This window comes from Ahaetulla prasina, chromosome 6 (assembly GCF_028640845.1).
Source record: "Ahaetulla prasina isolate Xishuangbanna chromosome 6, ASM2864084v1, whole genome shotgun sequence".
Classification (NCBI taxonomy): domain Eukaryota; kingdom Metazoa; phylum Chordata; class Lepidosauria; order Squamata; family Colubridae; genus Ahaetulla; species Ahaetulla prasina.
The window spans coordinates 40,085,099-40,104,778 of record NC_080544.1 but is presented as its reverse complement, the minus strand read 5'-3'; the positions used below and the strand labels follow the sequence as shown (position 1 = coordinate 40,104,778).

The 19,680-nt window shown below is 35.5% G+C and overlaps 1 long non-coding RNA gene across 4 annotated transcripts in view; it reads left to right on the top strand.

Moving 5' to 3' along the window:
- LOC131200930 (uncharacterized) overlaps nt 1-19,680 on the top strand; it is a 58,006-nt gene that overhangs the window by 18,465 nt on the left and 19,861 nt on the right. For 2 of the 4 annotated variants that reach the window (XR_009155735.1, XR_009155736.1), the window contains exons 3-5: nt 982-1,168; nt 2,536-2,674; nt 5,500-6,051. This is a non-coding gene — a long non-coding RNA (uncharacterized LOC131200930). Of the gene's footprint in view, nt 1-981; nt 1,175-2,535; nt 2,675-5,499; nt 6,052-15,055; nt 15,266-19,680 lie in introns of those variants that run through there. The other 2 variants (XR_009155738.1, XR_009155737.1) reach the window with 2 other exon arrangements.

The window sequence follows — 19,680 nt, the reverse complement described above, 5'->3', positions numbered from 1 at the left end:
CTTCCACAATTGGCCTGAGGGTGTCTTTATATTGTCAGTGACCCAAGGGTTAAGTTGACCTTAGCCCCAGTCTGCTCACACCAAAATATTGAAGTTTAGTTACTGAAGTGCTTACACTTCTCTTCAGTGCTGCTTCAGCCACTTATAGGATAGTATCTTAGTAGTTATACTGCTCCAGCTGTGATCTTCCAAACTCTTGGATGATAAAATGTACCAGTCATATTCTTTTATAAATAAGATTTTCCTATCTTTCTGGCAATTTGTCAACTACATAATGTAATCAATGCCATCAAAAAATGAAGATTGCATTTTTTTCACTTTTCTCTGATGTAGAATGGTAAGAGGTTAGCTTTTGTGGGGCGTAATGACAATAGCAACTATAAACTGAATTTCAGATGCCACAGCATATCCTCTACATGGCATAAGTACTCTTCATTACTTTTCTCATGAGGGAATCATTATGCACCCTAGTGGCATCTTAGTCTGGGCAAATCAATATTTACAGGTTTTTCATCTGAATTCGTAGCTGATCAGAAATGGAAATTCTAATCCTCCTTCCAATTCTTAGACTATACAATGTTCTCAGACTGGGTTACAGTATTGAAAGCAAGACAGTTTTAAACTATCTCAAAATTTGAGTTTTATTTTTATTTTTTATAGAAAAAGTTGGAGAGGCATGTGAGACTTTACTGTTGTATATACGTCTCATTTTTCCTCCAAGATTATTTATTTATTTATAAATTTTATTGGCCATCCATCTTACATATGGTAACTCTGGGTGTCCTACAATCATAAAAGAGATAAATAGATAGATAGATAGATAGATAGGTATGTATGTATGTATGTATGTATGTATGTATGTATGTATGTGTATATGTATACATTGCTATATGCTAAATAAATATGTATACATGTGATAGATATTCAAGTGATATACATGTGTATATGTATATTTATACTAAAAATATAAATTAATTCCAGCAAATGCTACGATCCAATTACCAATGGGGAAGACCGGAACAGGGAAGGAGAGGAATCTTTTGTTAATCAACCACCTCCACTGTGATGCTCCACACTGAGACCCCAAACTAACTGGCAGAACCAAGTTTTTAAGCTTTTATGAAAGCCCAGGAGGATTAAGGCAAACCTCACACCGGAGGAGCAAGATGTAAATGTACTCTATTTGCAAATATATATCCTTACCAAAAGTTTGTTACGTTAGATTAATTTATTTATTGTCTCGATTGTATACTGCTCTTTATTCAGGAGCTCAAAGCCATGTACATAGCACCCCCTCTTCCAATATATCTCACAACAACAATCTTGTGAGCGCCTTCTCCAGTCCCATTTATACTAGTTTACCAGCCCTTTAATTAATCTCTGAAAAAAGAACATTGGCTTTGTCCTCTAGAAACTAATATTTAAAATCATGAAAGAGATTATTAGATGTAAAAGGGCTGTATTTATGTAGAATACATTCTTCATATGTGTGAAATTGTAAGCATTGCAGCATAGATCTATTACACATGTTTCAATATTGTAAAGCTGGGGTATTATATATATATATATATATATATATATATATATATATATATATATATATATATAGGCTCTCGAGGAATAATCAAAAACTGGGATAGACAGCATCTAATTTGCTAGTACAAGCTTTTTCTTTTGTTTCTTTTATAAAGAGTATATAGATTATGATGAAGATGACATATGAGTTGCATAAATTGAATATTGTTAGACAAGTAAATTATTATTATAAAGTAAAAGATTCATACTTTGTCATGTCTCCTTTATCACAAAACAAAATATTTTGGTAAGAATGTAATGCTCAGGCTATGTAAAAGATAGATAGATAGATAGATAGACAGACAGACAGACAGACAGACAGACAGATAACATTTCTGATGCAGTGGTTAAACACATAATTTTATTAAATTTAAAATGAGAAAATGCTGAATAGGAATAATTGTTCTTTATCTTCAGGAAATGGTTTTAGATTATTATAGTAGAATTTAAGCATGGAGGTACCAATTCTTAGTCAATCTTGAGTTAGAGATTTAGAGATTTTGATTTCAAAATCTTGATAGGAAAAGCACCTAGTAATACCATAGCTGTAGATTAGGCTAGACTAGGAACTTGAAAAAAATCCTGAATGAAGAGAATTTCAGACCATTTCCCTAAAACTGCCACGAAAACTGTATGAATCTAGTCAATGGTGTTCAGATATGAATACAAACAACTAGGATATCTTTACCTGTTTTTAACAAGCTTTGTAAAATTACTACCTACTGGTTAGATGTTTAAGTTGGGTTAGAGAAAACTTACAAAATCCATGTAAGTTTTAAATAGTCACTTTAAAAATCTTATAAGGCCTTATTAGTAAAATAAAATGCTGCCATGAAACACACAAGCATGATAGAACCAAATAAGAACCAAATGTGCAATTGGCAACCAACGTCATAGGTTTCATTTGTTTAATGATGTCTGATAATATCATGTTTGTTTTTTCATTCCCTTTCTTTGCAGACTAGAACCATGTGGGACTATTTTTAAACTAAAATCTGAGACTTAAGGAATGCTACATCTTCAATTCTAAAATCCCAGCAGTTGTTATTCACTTATAGATGATCTGCAGTGATGACAGAATGTACCATAAATATTAAAGGTAGGAAATATAATAGTTGCTAGGTTTCTGGAGGTTTTAAGGACATGGGTATCCTAATATTCTCTAGTTGTCAGGTATGTTTCTGTTCATCCATGACTACTCATCTAATTATAAAGGCAGCAGTGATCAAGCCCCCTCAAAATTACAAAACAATTTAAGCTAGAGCAGAACTGTAATTTTTATTTGGTTCCATTTCAGTTTCTGGAGAGATCTTGATTATAAACTACAGTCTATTACAAGACATTTTACTGACCATAAGAATATAGGACAGTAAAAATAATATTTACACACACATGTACACACAAACTGGATTAAAGAAAGAGACAGATCAACACAAGTACACATATATTTAAAGATTTTTCAGTGGCACAGTGTTTGTTTAACTTAATGTATATTCTAAAATTGCAATACCCTGCTTCAGATTTCACAAATTTGGGGAAAAGTTGCCTGTTCTTGGGATAATAAACCTATTCTACCTTGCAGGATGAAGGTTCTCCATCCTGTAGTTGAAGCACACTGATTATCTTGTGGGGTGGAGGGGGAATGCAAGAGGCTTTTCTGTTATAAATAAATCCTGTGACTTATTTTAAGAAGATAGTTCAAACTGGCAGAAACCCAGCTCTCATTTGAATGCATAAGGAAAGAGGATTTGCAACTGAGTGAAGGATTGTATTTATGTATTGCATATGGAAAGTATAGTCAAGGTAAAGTTCTCTTTAATGCTAAGGCCCTGAAGTTTCTTCCTTAATATGTTTTAAATAATTTGAACATGATATTAAGGTACCCCTTTATCCCTATTTCTTGGTTCCAAATTTATGATGCTACTAGTTGTGTAATTCAGGGACAAGTTGTAATTCTGGAATAAAACAGTATGTAATGTGCAGCCTATAACATTTTTAAGATACTTTAGGCTTCATATAAATAACTGAAATATAATATATCTTAAAAATGTAAAAGAAGGGAAAAAAAGAAAAAGACACAAAAACTACTCTATCTGCATGACAACCAGGCCTATCACATGAAGCAAGAAAAGGGCAGCCTTATCTGCAGTTGGCTTATGTTTACTAGCCCTTTCTCCTCTTGGAAGCTTCTCTAGGGAAATAGCTGAAGCCTCCCCAGAACATAAGCTTAGATCCTGCAATTATCTTGTTTGTGCTGAAAGCACACCACTGTCTTGTTCATGCAGGATTTTGATAAATATTATTAGCACAGCCTTCTAACTACCCTACTATTGCTTCAGATTTTAATAAGAAAAAAGGATTGAGAAATGGCTACTATATATAATTGCTTTTTTACTTTCATTTTTAATCCATTTTTAATTTATGTACAGACAGCTTGCTTTGATGCTTGAAAATGAGCAACACTGCTGCTTGTCTCAACATTCTTTCATTGACTATTAGAAGACTCACTATTTTGCATTTAACGTTGGGATCAAGATCAGATCTGGCTAGATTGGACTTTTCCAGCCTAAGTAGAGACTGAGACTGTTACTCCTGGTCATATTGACTTGAAATCCCAACAGATCTGGACTACTGCAACGTGCTTTACATGGGACTGCAGGAGGCACAGAATGCAGTGGCATTGGCAATCATATGTGCTCCCTGATCAGCGCATTTTCTGCTCCATGACATTGGTTGCCAGTGTCCTATACTTAATTCAAGTTACTGCTAGTGACCTGTACAACCTTCATGGCACAGAGCTCTGTTATTTCAGAGATCACTATTCCCTCAGTCTACCCATCCCATTAGGTCTGAAAGGAGAGGCATGATCTGGATTCTATGCATTAGGGAAGGCTATCTATTGGGGCACAGGAAGAGAATCATTCCTGTTGTGGTACCTACCTTTTGGAACATCATATCCCAAGAGAATAAATTGGCCTGATCCTGCTGACCTTTCATAAAGCCTTACAGATATGAATTTATCAACAAGTTAGGGAAGCCAGATATGTGGCAGAGCTGATGCAATAGCGATATTGCTGGGTTCTTGGCTGATCTGTTTAACTTTGGTTGATGACATGAGTTGTTTTTATTGTTATATGTTTTATGGTGTTTTTACCTGCCCAGAGATAGGAAATTGAGATGGGGGGGGCATATCATTTGAAATAATGAATGCATAAATGAATAGATAAATAAATGGAAGGATATAAATGTAGAAGGCTGAGTAAAGTAACATGAAGGTGGTTTGTATACTGGGCTTCTTGGATGCTGGTCTAATTTTACAGCAGAACACATTTTAGATCCTATACAATTAATAAAGTGGGACAATTCATATTTTGTACTCCACATTTTGGGAGTGCTGAGACAATATATTTTCAGTTCCAAGACTGGATTTTGTTACATATTTTTTTAAAGTAGCATCCAATGGTTTTACTCTGGTTCCTCCTTTCTTCTTCTGATGATATTTTTTATATCTCCTAGTTTATAGTAGTTTATATCTCCTACAACAATCAATCCCAACAGTTAAAATCCATTTCCCAAACTACTTTCTTCAGCAGCAGCAATCTTAGTGACATGTTAGCTGCTCAAATCCAGATGACCACTAGAGGGTGCCAATAAACATAATATCCTGTAATTCTTTGCTGCTCAAGCTCAATTGGTGAATAGTACAATGGGAAAGAAAGAAAAGAAGTGCATGGAGTAATTAGAGCTTCAATCATGTGTTATTTGGAAGTCTTGTGCTAGATGGCTAGGGCTGAAATGTCAACTGAAGGAGACATTCATCAGGTTTTTATAATATTGTGCATTGAAATTGCAATGAATAACAACACAGCACAGTTTTGTGTCATCTTTGCTCTAATAGCCTCCATTTTGCCTCCATTCTCTTAGACTCTAAGGAGCCACAGATCCCAACAGTTTCTTTCCAGATGTATTCTATTTGGGGAAACTGATCACCTGAAGCTAATCCCTCACATCTGGATGGGAAGAGGCAGATACCTATCCATTACTGTAGGCAGAGGCCTCAACTGGATTGCCAGTTTCATGTATGAATGAGATTTATTTCCATTCACAAAAAAGACTGTGCTGAATCCAGTTCAATGCCATCACATGCACACACTACGTCTCACGTCTTTAAATTATAGATTCAGAAACTGCAAGTTATCAAATGTGGGATTTGTCAGAGGACAGTAGAACTTCCTGCTTGTAGTTGACATTGTAGCAACTTCTTGGTAGAGTTTGCATTTAAATAATATGTTATAGTGTTTAAACGAAACTCAATAAAAATTCAAATTTCATCTATTATGAACAGCCTAACTCTCAAATCAAACTTTTTAAAATAACATTCTATATAAATAGGATTTTAAAACATAGAACTTGTGGAAAATGTATTCACTTTCACTTCTATCTATAAAGTGGTTTATGAATGACCTTCCTACTGAAGAAAAATTATTGCTTGGGACTTCTTAGTGGCTGGGAACTGGGTGTTTAGATCAGGGTCACCAACCTTTCGGACCTCAAGGACCACTAAATTCATAATTTTAAATCCTGCGGACCACTAATATGATCTGCCTAATGACTGCCTGGGTGGGCGTAGCTAGGTGGTCATGTGAATGGGTGGATGTGGCCAAATCGATGTCACTCACATAGAGGGGTGCCTCACCAGCCTCTATTCGCCCCTCCCCTCCCAGCCACTCTCGCCTCCCCCCCCCTGGGTTCCTTAGGGTCCCAACAGGAAGCAGTTGTTGGAGCTAAACAGCCACTATGAGAAAGAGTTGGCAAAACAGTTCAGTTCAGATTGGATCTGACCGAGAAGGAGGCTCAGTAGAAGCATCTCACTGAGGACTTTGAGCATAACTTTCCAAGGCAGAGGGAAGACCTGTGAGAGTGCAAGGCCAGGTACCGGTGCCTGGAAGCTCAGCGGGCTGAGATGGTCCAGGCCATGATGCAGTCCCACTGGAACAAGGCCCACTGGCTCTTTGCCACCAGCCTTCGCCCAAAGCCCTTCACCAGGAGGCCGAAGCAGACCCCAAGTTGGAATTTCTGCTCTCCTCCGACCCACACAAAAAGACCCCAAAGGGGGAAACACTCTGCAGCAGCACAAATGTTCATTGCACGTATCTGTCTCAGGGGCTGTAGTTTGAGGACCCCTGATTTAGTGCAATATAAAAATGCAAATCATTTTTCTGTGGACCACCAAAATTTTTTCGCAGACCACCAGTGGTCCACGGACAAGCAGTTGGTGACTGCTGGTTTAGAATGGTTATTTGATTTCCAGGCAGAAAACTTTATTAGTCCTGGTTTTACATCATTACTTTTCCATGGAAGTTTTAGAGTAGTAAATACGATCTGGCATTGCCTAAAATATTAATGAGTTCTGATTGGTCATTTGCATTTGCAGATAAGATTTAAAGAACTCAGTTAAACGCAGAGCACATGATGTATTTAAAATATCTGAAGGAATTAATCTATTCTGTCTCTAAAGTAGATGATTTGATGGAGTATAGCGAGGGAGGCCTCCATTGAAGATACACTATGAGCTAAAATGCAGTCAAACCACTGTTATTTTGTGAACACAAATGAAAAGAGCTCAGTAACATCTTTAATATCTACTCTCTTTTACCAATATTACACATGTATGATGATGAGTCTTTTTATTGATCTTGTTGTCTTGTTATACAAGATGTTTTTGCAGAGATTTACCATAATAATGCTCTCTAATGAAGCTGATTATGTCTCCCATAAGGCACATTAATATATGAATAAATTGTTCTTAAGGTAGGTCTATTTATCACAAGAACAGCAATAAGCATAATACAGTGTTCCATAGAGCATAGTATACCCTCTAATATATGTATGCATCTAATATTTATATATTTTTCTTAGACTCATTTCAAGAACAATGAGCAGCCGAAACTCTTGTATTAAAAGAAACAGACAGAGAGCAAGAAAAATGTTAGACAATCCCTGTAAAAATGCCTTCACTAACATTGATTGATAATGGTCAGATTAAAAACTATGGGCTATTTTTTTAACAGAAAAAACATTAATAATGGTATGACTGTGCATAATGCAATTGGAAATGGTTGACACTAAGGTAAAGTACTGTCAACGTTAAAGAAACATATGTCCCATCGACTTAAGTGAGAAAGATAGGAATGCACCACCATTTTAATCACTCTTACATAGTTCTTTTATTTTTTATTTATTTATTTGTCAAACACAACAGTATATATAAGTAAAAGCATGAAATAACCATACGAATTGGATACAATCAAAGGGAACATTAGGACAGGAACAGTAGGCATGCTGGTGCTCTAATGCACGCCCCTTACAGACCTCTTAGGAATGGGGTGAGGTCAACAGTAGATAGCCTTTGGTTAAAGTTTTGGGGGTTTTGAGAAGAGACCACGGAGTCAGGTAGTGCATTTCAGGCATTAACAACTCTGTTACTGAAGTCATATTTTCTACAATCAAAGTTGGAGCGGTTCACTTTAAGTTTAAATCTATTGTGTGCTTGTGTATTGTTGCGATTGAAGCTGAAGTCGGCGGAGTTCTAAATTTTCTAAACCCAGGATTTCAAGTCTGGTGGCATAAGGTATTTTGTTGTGATCAGAGGAGTGGAGAACTCTTCTTGTAAAATATTTCTGGACACGCTCAATTGTATTAATGTCCAAAATGAGGTGAACACTCTCTAATATGACAATCACAGTAACAGGATGTCTGGAGCTGTTGAGGCTTGAACTGCAAACACCTCATTGGTTATCATACCAAAATGTTATCTTGTCCAGGATTCTAATTCTCATTTTGACCAATAAGGTGCACTTGAGAAGACTACAATAGGAACTTGAAAGCAATGTAGTCTCCCAACAGTTCCCAAATTCTGAATTGGCTCTGCCTAGGCAGGCTGGCTATTGGGTCCTTTTAGTCTTAAGATTGAAATAACAAATTTCCCTTGTTCCAAGTCCGTAAATCATCTAAGATTATTGCTTATGATTTAGATACGGTGATTTTGTATATAGGTGGGAAATAGGCTAACACAATCTTGGATTTTGCTCACACACACCCCCCTTTAAATACATGTGGAGTTGGCAGTCTGAAAGGTAATTTATTAAATTCCAACATAATTTATTATTTCTTTTTTTATCTTCTTTTTTACAAGATGTCTCTGTTCTCCACATAGGTGCTACAGGATTCTGAGATATTAATAGTAGATGGCTGTTGCCATGTGCTTTGTTTCAAAAAGTGCCCAATGATTCAGTAAGAGTACATGGTAAAGTACATCCTGTGGAGTTAATCGGAACCACTTCATTAAATTTGTTTTTGGAAATTAAGTGCTTTGTGAACTAGCTAAACCACTCGCATGACAAATTTTCAGAGTATTGTCAAACCCTCTATAACAACCATTTTACGAGAATGTCTACAAAATGGTTTCAAAATACCAAGTTTGGCATTGCCTCCCATCTAAACATACAATAGAATGTATAACATGCAAAACCAATGGTTCCTTTATCTTAAATAGATGTAGGATAATCTAGGAAGACAACAGGTAGGAGCATAAATTACATCTTCTGAATCTACCAGTTCATCACTAATCTTTGTATGGCTTCCACTAGATTTTAGATTTCCAAATGTTTAATAATATCAACAATAAAATACACCTCCCCTGTATTCAATTATGGTGATGAGATAAAAGATACATTATTTTCTTGAAACTTTAGAACATAGAATAATAGGGTTGGAAGGAATTATGGCAAAAGAATATCTAAATGAATACCCACTGAAATTATTTTGTCCTTTTATTAGGAAAAACAAGACAGAGTAGATTGGAAAGATTAAGGTTGATTTAAAAATGTTTATTTCCCTAACAATAACAATGCTGTTTTGTTTTTTGAAAATGCAAAAAGCTAAGCTATAAGAAAATAAAGATTTTCAGTTGGACAGCAGAGTTTGTTTAGTATTTTGTGACACCCTGCTTGCCCCTAATAAATGTTTACTCTGCTAATTTTCACCCAATTGAATTCACTTACTTTTCATTGTTGATTTGCTTTTGATAAAATATTTAGAAATTTTGTTGGCATAAGACAACTTTTCCTGATGTAGTATCCTCTAGTTGTGTGGGACTTCATTCCTTAAAAGTGTCTTGATGCTGGCTGATAATCTTGGTTACTTGGTTTAAATCTTGAGAATGCTAGGTTGGAGAAAGCAGCATAAAATGTTAAAATTATGTTTGTTAATGAAGACTAACAACAACCGGTACAGAAAACTATTGTCACATTGCTATGAGATATTGATTTTAACCTCCTCATGTTATAAAGGATTGGAACATTTTATCTTATGTCGAGCTCTTTGCTTATTGTGAGATTTGCTCCTCAGCAGCTTGAATTGTCCATGCCTTTTTACCCGTTATTTGACCTTTCATATTTGCAGTTTATCTTTCAATATTTAAGAGAGAATTAATGTGAAATAATTTTGCGAGGCAGGCACCTGGCATCTCAATCTTTCTTGGAAGTAAATATTTGATTTAAATTGAACTTACTTTATTTTTTTTAAAAAAAAGTTTAGGATGTAGATTGGATTACTTTATATCATTGCAAACTAGAGACAGTTGTATATAATGGGAAGTGTGGCAGACTATATAATCCAACAACAATAGTCAAATCGTTTTAAAAGCTAAAAAAAGGCCCTGTTTACTCCTCAGACTTAAATTTGTGTAATTCACAGTGTTTGTTTTTTTTACTGCATGAATAATGTGTAATCTGCATGTATGATTGGGAATACCTTTTTCATCTGAGTGCACTCCATTTTGATTTGTTTATCTCTGGGGTGCTTAACAATGAAGATGCCAGTTGTGTGGAGAGGAAGAGATTTGCTGAATCACAAAGAGCAGACTTTATCAGAAAAATCTAACAATGTGCCGTGCTTTGCTAAAGTGAGCTAAAGTGTGGCCAGCTGGAACTTTGAAATTTAACTGTAAGCCACTGGGACTGTTAAATCGTAACTGAACTTATCTTTAATGAAGTTTTCTGAAATGGCACCCGACTACATAATCATCACAGTATAACTCTTTTTAGCTGTAGTGTAAAGAGAAGGCACAGTAAAGCTTTCGACAAAAACTAGGATATACTGTACATCTGAATATTTGAGATCCAGAACTGATGGGTGTAAATGTCTCTCAAAGACAAATGAAGAAGTGAGATAACCTGCCTATGACATGCTGCTATCTTCGTCCACCCACTCTATCTCCTAGTTATGCTAAATCTTTGAAGAGCATTCAGAAGCTACAGCTGGCGCACAGGTAGTTTTGGGGCCCCAAAAATGGTCCCTGTGACACTACTGTTTTGTGAACTGCACTGGTTACCAGTCTGCTTCCGGATGTAATTCAAGATATTGGTGATCACCTTTAAAGCCCTTCATGGCAAGGGTCCAGGTTACTTGAGGGTCTGTCTCACCCCACTGGATAGGCCGGTACCACTTGCGCCAGTAGAGGAGGCATGCTACAAGTCCTATCAGACTGATTATTCCAGCTGGCGGAGTCCAGGAGGAGGCCTTCTCTGCTGTTGCTCCTGCCCTCTGGAACATCTTGCCCCCAAATGTGAGGTTGGCCCCAATCCTCCTATCTTTTCACAAAGGCCTAAAGATATGGCTCTGCCAGTTGGCCTGGGGCCCCAGTTGGGGAACAGCACAATGAAGGTAGTTGATTGAGTAATACTAAATCTCACCTCCCCCCATGTATACTTAGTTTTGTTGTCTGATTTTAACTTTTTATGTTTTAACTGTATATGTAACTTTAAACTGCTCAGAGTTACTTTATGGTAAGATGGACAGCCAGTGAATTTTATAATTAAAAAAACCCATTAATTCTACAATTTTGAATCATTTTCATTCAATGCTACTAATTTTATTTAATTTGTTATTACACAAAAATTATTTACATTTTTTCAGAAGAGAATAAAAACCCCATTAGTGTAATCTGGCGTTTTTACATTCATCCTAGGTATGAGGTGGCTAAAGAAAATGTAGAACTGTCTTACCCTTCATTGTAAAAACTCTCCATTAGACAGTAGCTTCTCTGGCTTGTTGGACATCCTTAAATCCCAAAGGAGGACATGAAAAGGAGTTACATTTCAGAGAGTTTTCTCTACTTAGGATGTGTGGGCTGCCAGGGGGGTTGTAGAGATGAGAAGTGTGTCAAGAAAAACCAAAAGCAGACCACCACATCCTCAAATTACTCAGAAAGGCTATCCCAAGGAAATAACGAGAAAAAAAGGATTTTTTAAAAACAGGTGATTGTTCATAGCAAACATAGGGCTCATTGCCCATTTCTTGGCAATATAGAAAAGTCATTATATATGATTCACCTTGGTGGATGATATAGCTACTAGGCTTAAGGCTAGGTTTAGGGTTACAATCCTTTGTTTAGCAGCTGTAATGAAGGATTGCAGAATTGTTTCCCAAATCATCCATTATATCATCTAACATAACTCATATCATTATTATCCTTCAGTTGAGTACATGCAATATATTCTATAGCGAGTGATCTTTGAAAACCACCTGGCATCTGTAGGTGGTTCAAAATAAAGCAATGGAGTGGTCCATTTGCTGACTGGTGCCCGTCACCTTTTGCCTATTACAGCTATGGAAACTACCATTTGCACTGGTAGTAGGTTTCCAATGCAATTCACAATGCTAGTTTTGACTTACAAAGATGTCCAATGGTTTGATGGTGAGGTCCCTATAGGACTGCCTGCTCTAACCAGAGTTAACCAGCCTGAATTTGGGGGTATCCATTTTTGTGAAGTGTGAATGCCGAGATACATGTTTATGTCATGGCACTGAAAATATGGGACAGCTTACTTCTGGAAATTTGATTGTGTTCTTTAGGGATCACCTTTTCAAAGCTGTCCTGGAAAGCACTCAGAGCGAGTGCTATGTTTGTGTTTAGCATGGAATTTTAATTTTCTTACTGTATGATTTTTATTGCTGCCATTGTACAAAGAGTCTGGGGAAAAGTGGCAGCATGCTAGTGAAATAAGTAAATATGCAAACTAAATAATTCCATAAATGGCTGGAGCACAAATCTTCACTAGGAGGAGATGAGAAAAAAAATGGGGAAAACAAGGCAGTTTATCAAGACATTTTGTCATTCAACATATATATATAATGACTTTTCTATATTGACATGATACAAAAGCTTCCTACGAATGATTTTGGAGGTATGTGGTGTTTCGTTTCTATTCTATTCTATTCTATTCTATTCTATTCTATTCTATTCTATTCTATTCTATTCTATTCTATTCTATTCTATTCTATTCTATTCTATTCTATTCTATTCTATTCTATGCTATGTGTGTGTAATTATATATATAATTTTACATTTGAATTTGAAAGGCCTTTGGAAACATCGCAAAATCATATATATACACACACACACACACACACACACACACACACACACACACTAATACACTAATATTATATGCAATTTCAACTTCAAAATTTTCATTATGCTTACATCTAAACAGTCCACCATCTCTCTCCATCGAAAATGGCTTTAAAAAAGAGCTCCAGATAGTTACCAAGTTCCTCGTAATCCAATTGGGAAGCAGCGTAATAGAATAAAATTGCTAGAGGTAGTCATACATTTATTTTTACATTCGTACTTGAGGGTTAAAGGTTGGGGGTTTTTTTTAGCCAACAACAACTACACACAAATCTAAGTCTGCTTAAAATTTGGTATAGCTCCTCAACTGTTTAGAAAGCTTGTCCCTGGAGTGTTCAGCCACCATTAAGGCGGCTTTTACTGATGTTTGCACCTTTATTTCAAGAGAATGAAATGGCAGCCTGTCTATCACATGATGAGTGAAAGTAGCAGTAAACAGAGACTGAAACAGAAGTACAATACACCAGGGAAGAACCTGCATGGGTTTAATGTATTCCCACCAGAAATCACAAAAGTCTTTTGGAATCTTATGTATTTATTGTTAAAGATCTACACTGTTTTTGTGGATAAAGGCATCTGTGTACTTTATATTTTGTTGTTACAGAGAGAGGCATTTCATAAGCATTTGCATTGTAAGTAAGTGCTCCTAGCACTTGCAAACATTGACAGAAATGTAAATGCAGTTGGAGAGTGACTTTGGCATATTCTTAATTATGTTGGCACACTTTTGTATTGATTTTTGCTCTGTTAATTACTAAAGTATCAATACGTTGTAAAATAACATGCATTCATTATCTTTGCTTGCAGTCCATTTAAATAATTACAAAAAAAAAAATCCCCCACCAAAAACATCTACTCACACAACACTCAAACATATACACAAGCATGTTCTCAGTCAGCAATTTCATCGAACCAGAAATTAACTTACTATATTTATTGTTACTGTGCACACTTAATTAAATAAAGCATCAGTCATGTAATGTCCATGTCCTCTCACCAATAATAAACATGCTGAATGTTTCTCTATTTGTTGAGCCTTTGTAAATGATGCAGACCCAATGGGAACATCTCTGCATTTTTCTTTGAATGCAACTAGAGATGGCTGTGATTTGAAATCTGTTAGGGTTTTCTGGGATTTCCAGAAAATTTAAATTTTTGGGTTCTTTTTCACATCCCTAACATAGGAGTTACCAACCTAACAGGGCCATCTTTTGGCTCTGGGTCTAATTATCAAAGTTCTTGTTTCAAACTGTCAACCTATTTTTATGTGCCTCTGTTAGTAAGAATATGAGGGAAAGAGAAAAAAGAAGATCAGAAGGGAAACAATTCAATGACTATGCTGATTTTTTAGCTACAACTCTGGCTCCAATCATCAATGACATCTACTTGCTTATGATGACTCCCTTGAAAATGTTGTTCTCAAAAGACAGCAGTAGAAAATCTTCACGCAATGGCCCTGAATTATAACTTTGAAGGAAATGGCTTGACAGAAAAAAGTGCAAAGTGGAAATTTGTATATAATAATTGAAGTATCTAAAATGTTAAAACATATTTTATTTTTATTTTTTATCTATTTATTTTGTCACACAGTATATATAACCATAAGAATGAAATAATTATACAATATATAAGCATATATATGAGTATGAGTATGTAATAACTATATTAATTGGATATAACGAAAGGAAACAATAGGACAGGAACGGTAGGCACGTTAGTGCTCTTATGCACACCCTTTAGATATGTATTTATTATTATCTTATTATTATATAGATATGTATTTATTATTATCTTATTATATAGATATGTATTTATTATCTTATTATATAGATATGTATTTATTATTATCTTATCTTATTCCCATATATGAGAATAAGATAAACAGAAGAAAGTACCACTGAAATGTGAGTTTCTCATAAAAAGTTTTGCAATAGTTTTACCTTCCAGAAAATTAGTTTAAATTGATTTCTCTTCCAAAGACACTTTTTGTTGTTGTTTTTACAGGAAAAATCAAGGCACAGTTTGTGGTCAGTCCAAGCTGGGCTATTTCCTTCAGCAAATCTATGGTCTACGGTACAGTCTATGTTCCTTTGTGACTGTGAAAAACTGGAAGAAAATCTGTAAAAAGGGAAGGCAGCTTGTCTGCTATTACTTGTCTTCTTGTCAAAGATAATCTCCTGGATTTACTAAGAACAGAGTTTAAAATCTGGTGAGGTAAGGCATTCATATCCTTCTCACCAGATGCAATTCGTGCTATGACCTTACATTACTCGGTATAGCAGCTGTGCATGTAGAAATGTGTTCCTGTAAACAGATTGCATTTTAGGGGCAGGGTATTTAGGCACCCAAAGGGCTGAATATAGGAATTTGATAGTAGGTGGAGAGAGGAAGGGAGGGAGGGGTTGAGAGAGAGAGAGAGAGAACCTGGTGTAAGCCAAACAAATATCTCTGTGTCTGTCTGTCTATATAAGATGGTGATCATTGTTTTTAAACTTAGTAATGCAATTGGTTCTGCCCATTTAATGGTTATGTAGCATTAAACTTTGTCTACTGAATATGCAAAGGAAATATCTGAGTAAACGTACAATAAGTATTATATAGATCATTGATCTTCAATAATGGAACTGTTGAAGCAACTGCCCATTTATCTGTAAAATTATCATATGTTAACATCACAGTAGAACAATTTTACAGAGTCTAGCAAGGGCCTCTTTTTATCAGACATTGGTCAGCACAAATTCTCTGTACGTGGTGCACCTTCATCCCACAATCAAATACAGAAGTACTATACAACCTTCAATTCCAGAACCAAAGTACTACTTTCAAAATTCTAATTCTAAGTTCAAAAGTGAGAAAAGAGGCTATATTTAATTAATCAATTAATTAAAAAATTGACAAAATCAAATTGAGTTTTATGCTGACCTTTCCGACATTTGGTAAAGCTAAACGTGGCTGTTGGCTTCCAGATGTATATATTCCTGAAGTACAGGAAGAACAAACCGCAGAAAGTTTAAGAAAAAAAAAACACCATACGAATTTCATTCCATAAGCGTAGTGACTATTGTCCTCTGAAAAATACCCAGTTGTGCAAAAGCTGGAGTATGCTGTCAAATGGTAGCATGTTTGTTTTCTACTTTATACTGTTTGACATTATGTGCTAGATCACATCAGTTCAGGAAACAAACTTGTTGAATGAGATTTCACATTTGAGGGCAGAAAGCGATCCCAGAAGGAGATATAGACCCTTAACAGGAAAATCTATGCATAACGTTTTGGGGAAAAAGGAAGATTTTATTGACATATTTTCATAAAGTAAAATACAAGGCTGAAGAATCAACCAGTGTAGTAATATGATCTTCTAAGGTTATGCAACACACACACACACACACACACACACACAGAGTTTTGGATAACATGTAAATCAAAATCCTTGTGGGAAAGACCAGCTCTTGAGCCAGTCTGGAAGTACCTCCAATGCTATCTTTCACTTCTGCTTTACATTATGCTTTTACCTTTTGTCTTACTTATAGTATAAAATACAGGACTACCTCCTATGAGTGCCAAGTGGAAGGGAAGGGAAGTAGTGGAAGGGAAGCCAAGACTGGGCAAGTAGAGAAGTAACATTTGGGGAGAAAGAAGTAGTGAACGTTATTAGAAAAATTATGCAGTACTTCTAGAAGCATGGTAATTAGTTGGAGAGCTTACCTATCTTATTAATAGTGAAGTCGAATCTGTCCATTATTGTGATAAGAAAAAAATCTTCAGGGTGGATAACCCAATACTTCTCTGTGCCATTTTTAACTACAATGATTATAGCCATATGCTTCTTGCAAGTGGAAGATGACTCACATCATGGTGTAGACATCCTTCATGACCAACTCAAAAACTATTGAAAATTTTATAAAAGGAACTGCTCATTTCAGGTCTGGCTTAAGTATTTCTAAGGGACTTAAGTCTGGACGTATTGAAATTGGTAGTCTTCACAGTCCTTTTGTAGAGTTGCTTATACATTTGGGATCCACTGTCTTATTGCATGAGTCACTTATGTTCCACCTTAGAATGATGGTGAGAGAGCCTGCTGCTGTTCTGTAGAATTGTCTCATATGAATTCATATTTTCTCTCATGGTGGCAAGTTATTAAAGTCTTGCAGCAAAACATTTCCAAACCTTGTCATTATCACCTCTAAGCTTGACAGCAGGCATGTTATTATGGAAAGTGGTGTTTCTTTTCTCATGAAATAGTAGCACTCATGCAACCTGAAATGTTCAGAATGATTCTGTAATGTTTTTCAGACTGATATGCATTTATGGCTTTTTGTAGGGTCTTGTTATTTGAATAGGACCTGAAGGACATTTCAGATTTGTTGGTAGAATCTTTACTTGTTGAGGGGAGACAAAGTTTGTGAGATTTATATTGTGTAAAGTTGATCCAATTCAGCCCTGACTATTTAGTGAAATACTCATAACTTACCCTAGATGTTAACTAAATTGACTGAATTAGTAAAAACTCCCTTTTTCATTGGCACGTTAATTTTTAATGACTTTATTTATGTACTAACGGAAAAAAATTGTATTTACTTTGCTTATTTAGATTCCCTTTATCCATCAGTACATAAAGCTCTTACCTTGCAGAGATATGCAAGAATTCAGAAAATCAGAAATGGAGTGAATACTTTTTCAACTAGTTAAATTTTACTTTTTTTACTAATTTTTTAAACTAATTTTAATAATGATAACTAATTATACAACTAGTTAATAGTTCCAAAGATATATCAATTAAAATATTGCATTGTAATAGTAGGAGTGGTATTGTTAGGGAAAATATTTTAAAAATTAATTTGAGACATTTAATAATTTATTTATTTACTCATGCAATTTATCCCAATCTCAATTCAAAGAGATTCTGCATGGATTCCTGATAATGATAATCCTAATTCATAATTAGATGAATACAGATACATGTAGTAAAGCTTTTCTCTTTTGAAAGGATTCACAGATTTTAAGTAAGATGAAACTCTCCATGCTGTATTAATAATCTTGAAAGGCAAATTATTCTTAGGGTGGAAATATACCATGTTTGTATGTTACAGGCATACGTTTAATGTGATTTTTAAAATAGTAATGTTTTCTTTTAATAACTGTTTATTGACTGTATTCACTCCATGCAATCTAGTTAAGGAATTAATTTGGAAGGTTTGCACAATTCATTAAACCATAAATTACTAAATAAGCTGAATTTGCATAATAAGTTAAATCACAGGAAGACTAACTAAGGTTAGCACTAACCTCATTTAGCAGGTTGTACAAATGTAGTTGCTAGAACTGGTCTAAATGTGTTATAAGAGCTTGGGCATATAGTTTTCTTTCTATATAATCACAAACAGAAGAAATCAGCAAAAGTGTCATTTTTATTCTTCCTTCTCCATAACTAGTAGAACAATTGGGGAAGATTAATTAAGTAATAAACACTCATATAATCACTGTATAATCAACACTAATATGCAATCCTCTTTCTCATTTCCTTTCCATACTAGATCTCAGATCTGCTATCATCTTCTTCCCCCAGTAGGCAGGCTGTTTTCAGTTTTTATTTTGCCAATTTCATTTTCTGGAGCCCTGAACAGAATCTTGTAGAGTGTGTGTGTGTGTGTGGGGGGGTATTTTTAAAAAAAAGATACTATAGTTTATGGCAGCAATGGGGAATGGCAGCAATGAGACATTTGCTGCACTTCAAATGTTGTATGTGAAATTATTGTAAGTGTATTGTGAAATTATATAGGGATGCTGGAAGTTGTAGCTGAATAGCTGAAAACCTCCTCTGGCTTATAGCAATAGCACTTAGACTTATATACTGCTTCACAGTGCTTTTACAGCCCTCTCTAAACAGTTTATAGAGTCAGCATATTGCTTCCAACAATCTGGATCCTCATTTTACCGACTTCGGAAGGATGGAAGGCTGAGTCAACCTTGAGCCAGTGAGATCTGAACTGCTGAACTACAGCTAGCAGTCAGCTGAAGTAGTTTGCAGTGCTGCACTCTAATCACTGCACCACCTTGGCTCTTTATATAAGTCTTCACCAGAAGGCTTCAGGGACTTTAAATGATACACTTTACTTTATACTGGACAGATCATTTTAGCCCCATATCAAGACCCAATGCAAGATTGAAAGAGTGCAGATAATCAATTTTTTCTATGTATTGCATAGTGGATCCACCTGTTTAAGCAATGTTTCCCAAACATAGAAATTTGGCAGATAGTTATCTTGGACTCTAGGTCCAGACATGACTTCTTCAGAAGGGGATATATTGCTGCCTTCTTCATGGCTGCTGGCAGCTTCCTCTCAAGCAGGGAGATGTGAACAATCCAGGTAGTAATTACTGCCTACACTCTTTGCAACTGTCCGTTTTACAATGGTCCAGACTGCATGTGGCAAAAGACAATCTAGATAGATCTTATCTGTTTTACTTCTTCCTCTCACACTCTAGGCTGACCTCCCTCTTCCATTGGAAGTCTCCAGTTGAGATTTCCTTGCAGCATCCTTGAAATTTAGTGAGAACCTCTTTAGCTCCTTCTATGATCTCTTTACTATTTCCCCTTATTTACTTACAGTATACATCCTCTTTCCTCT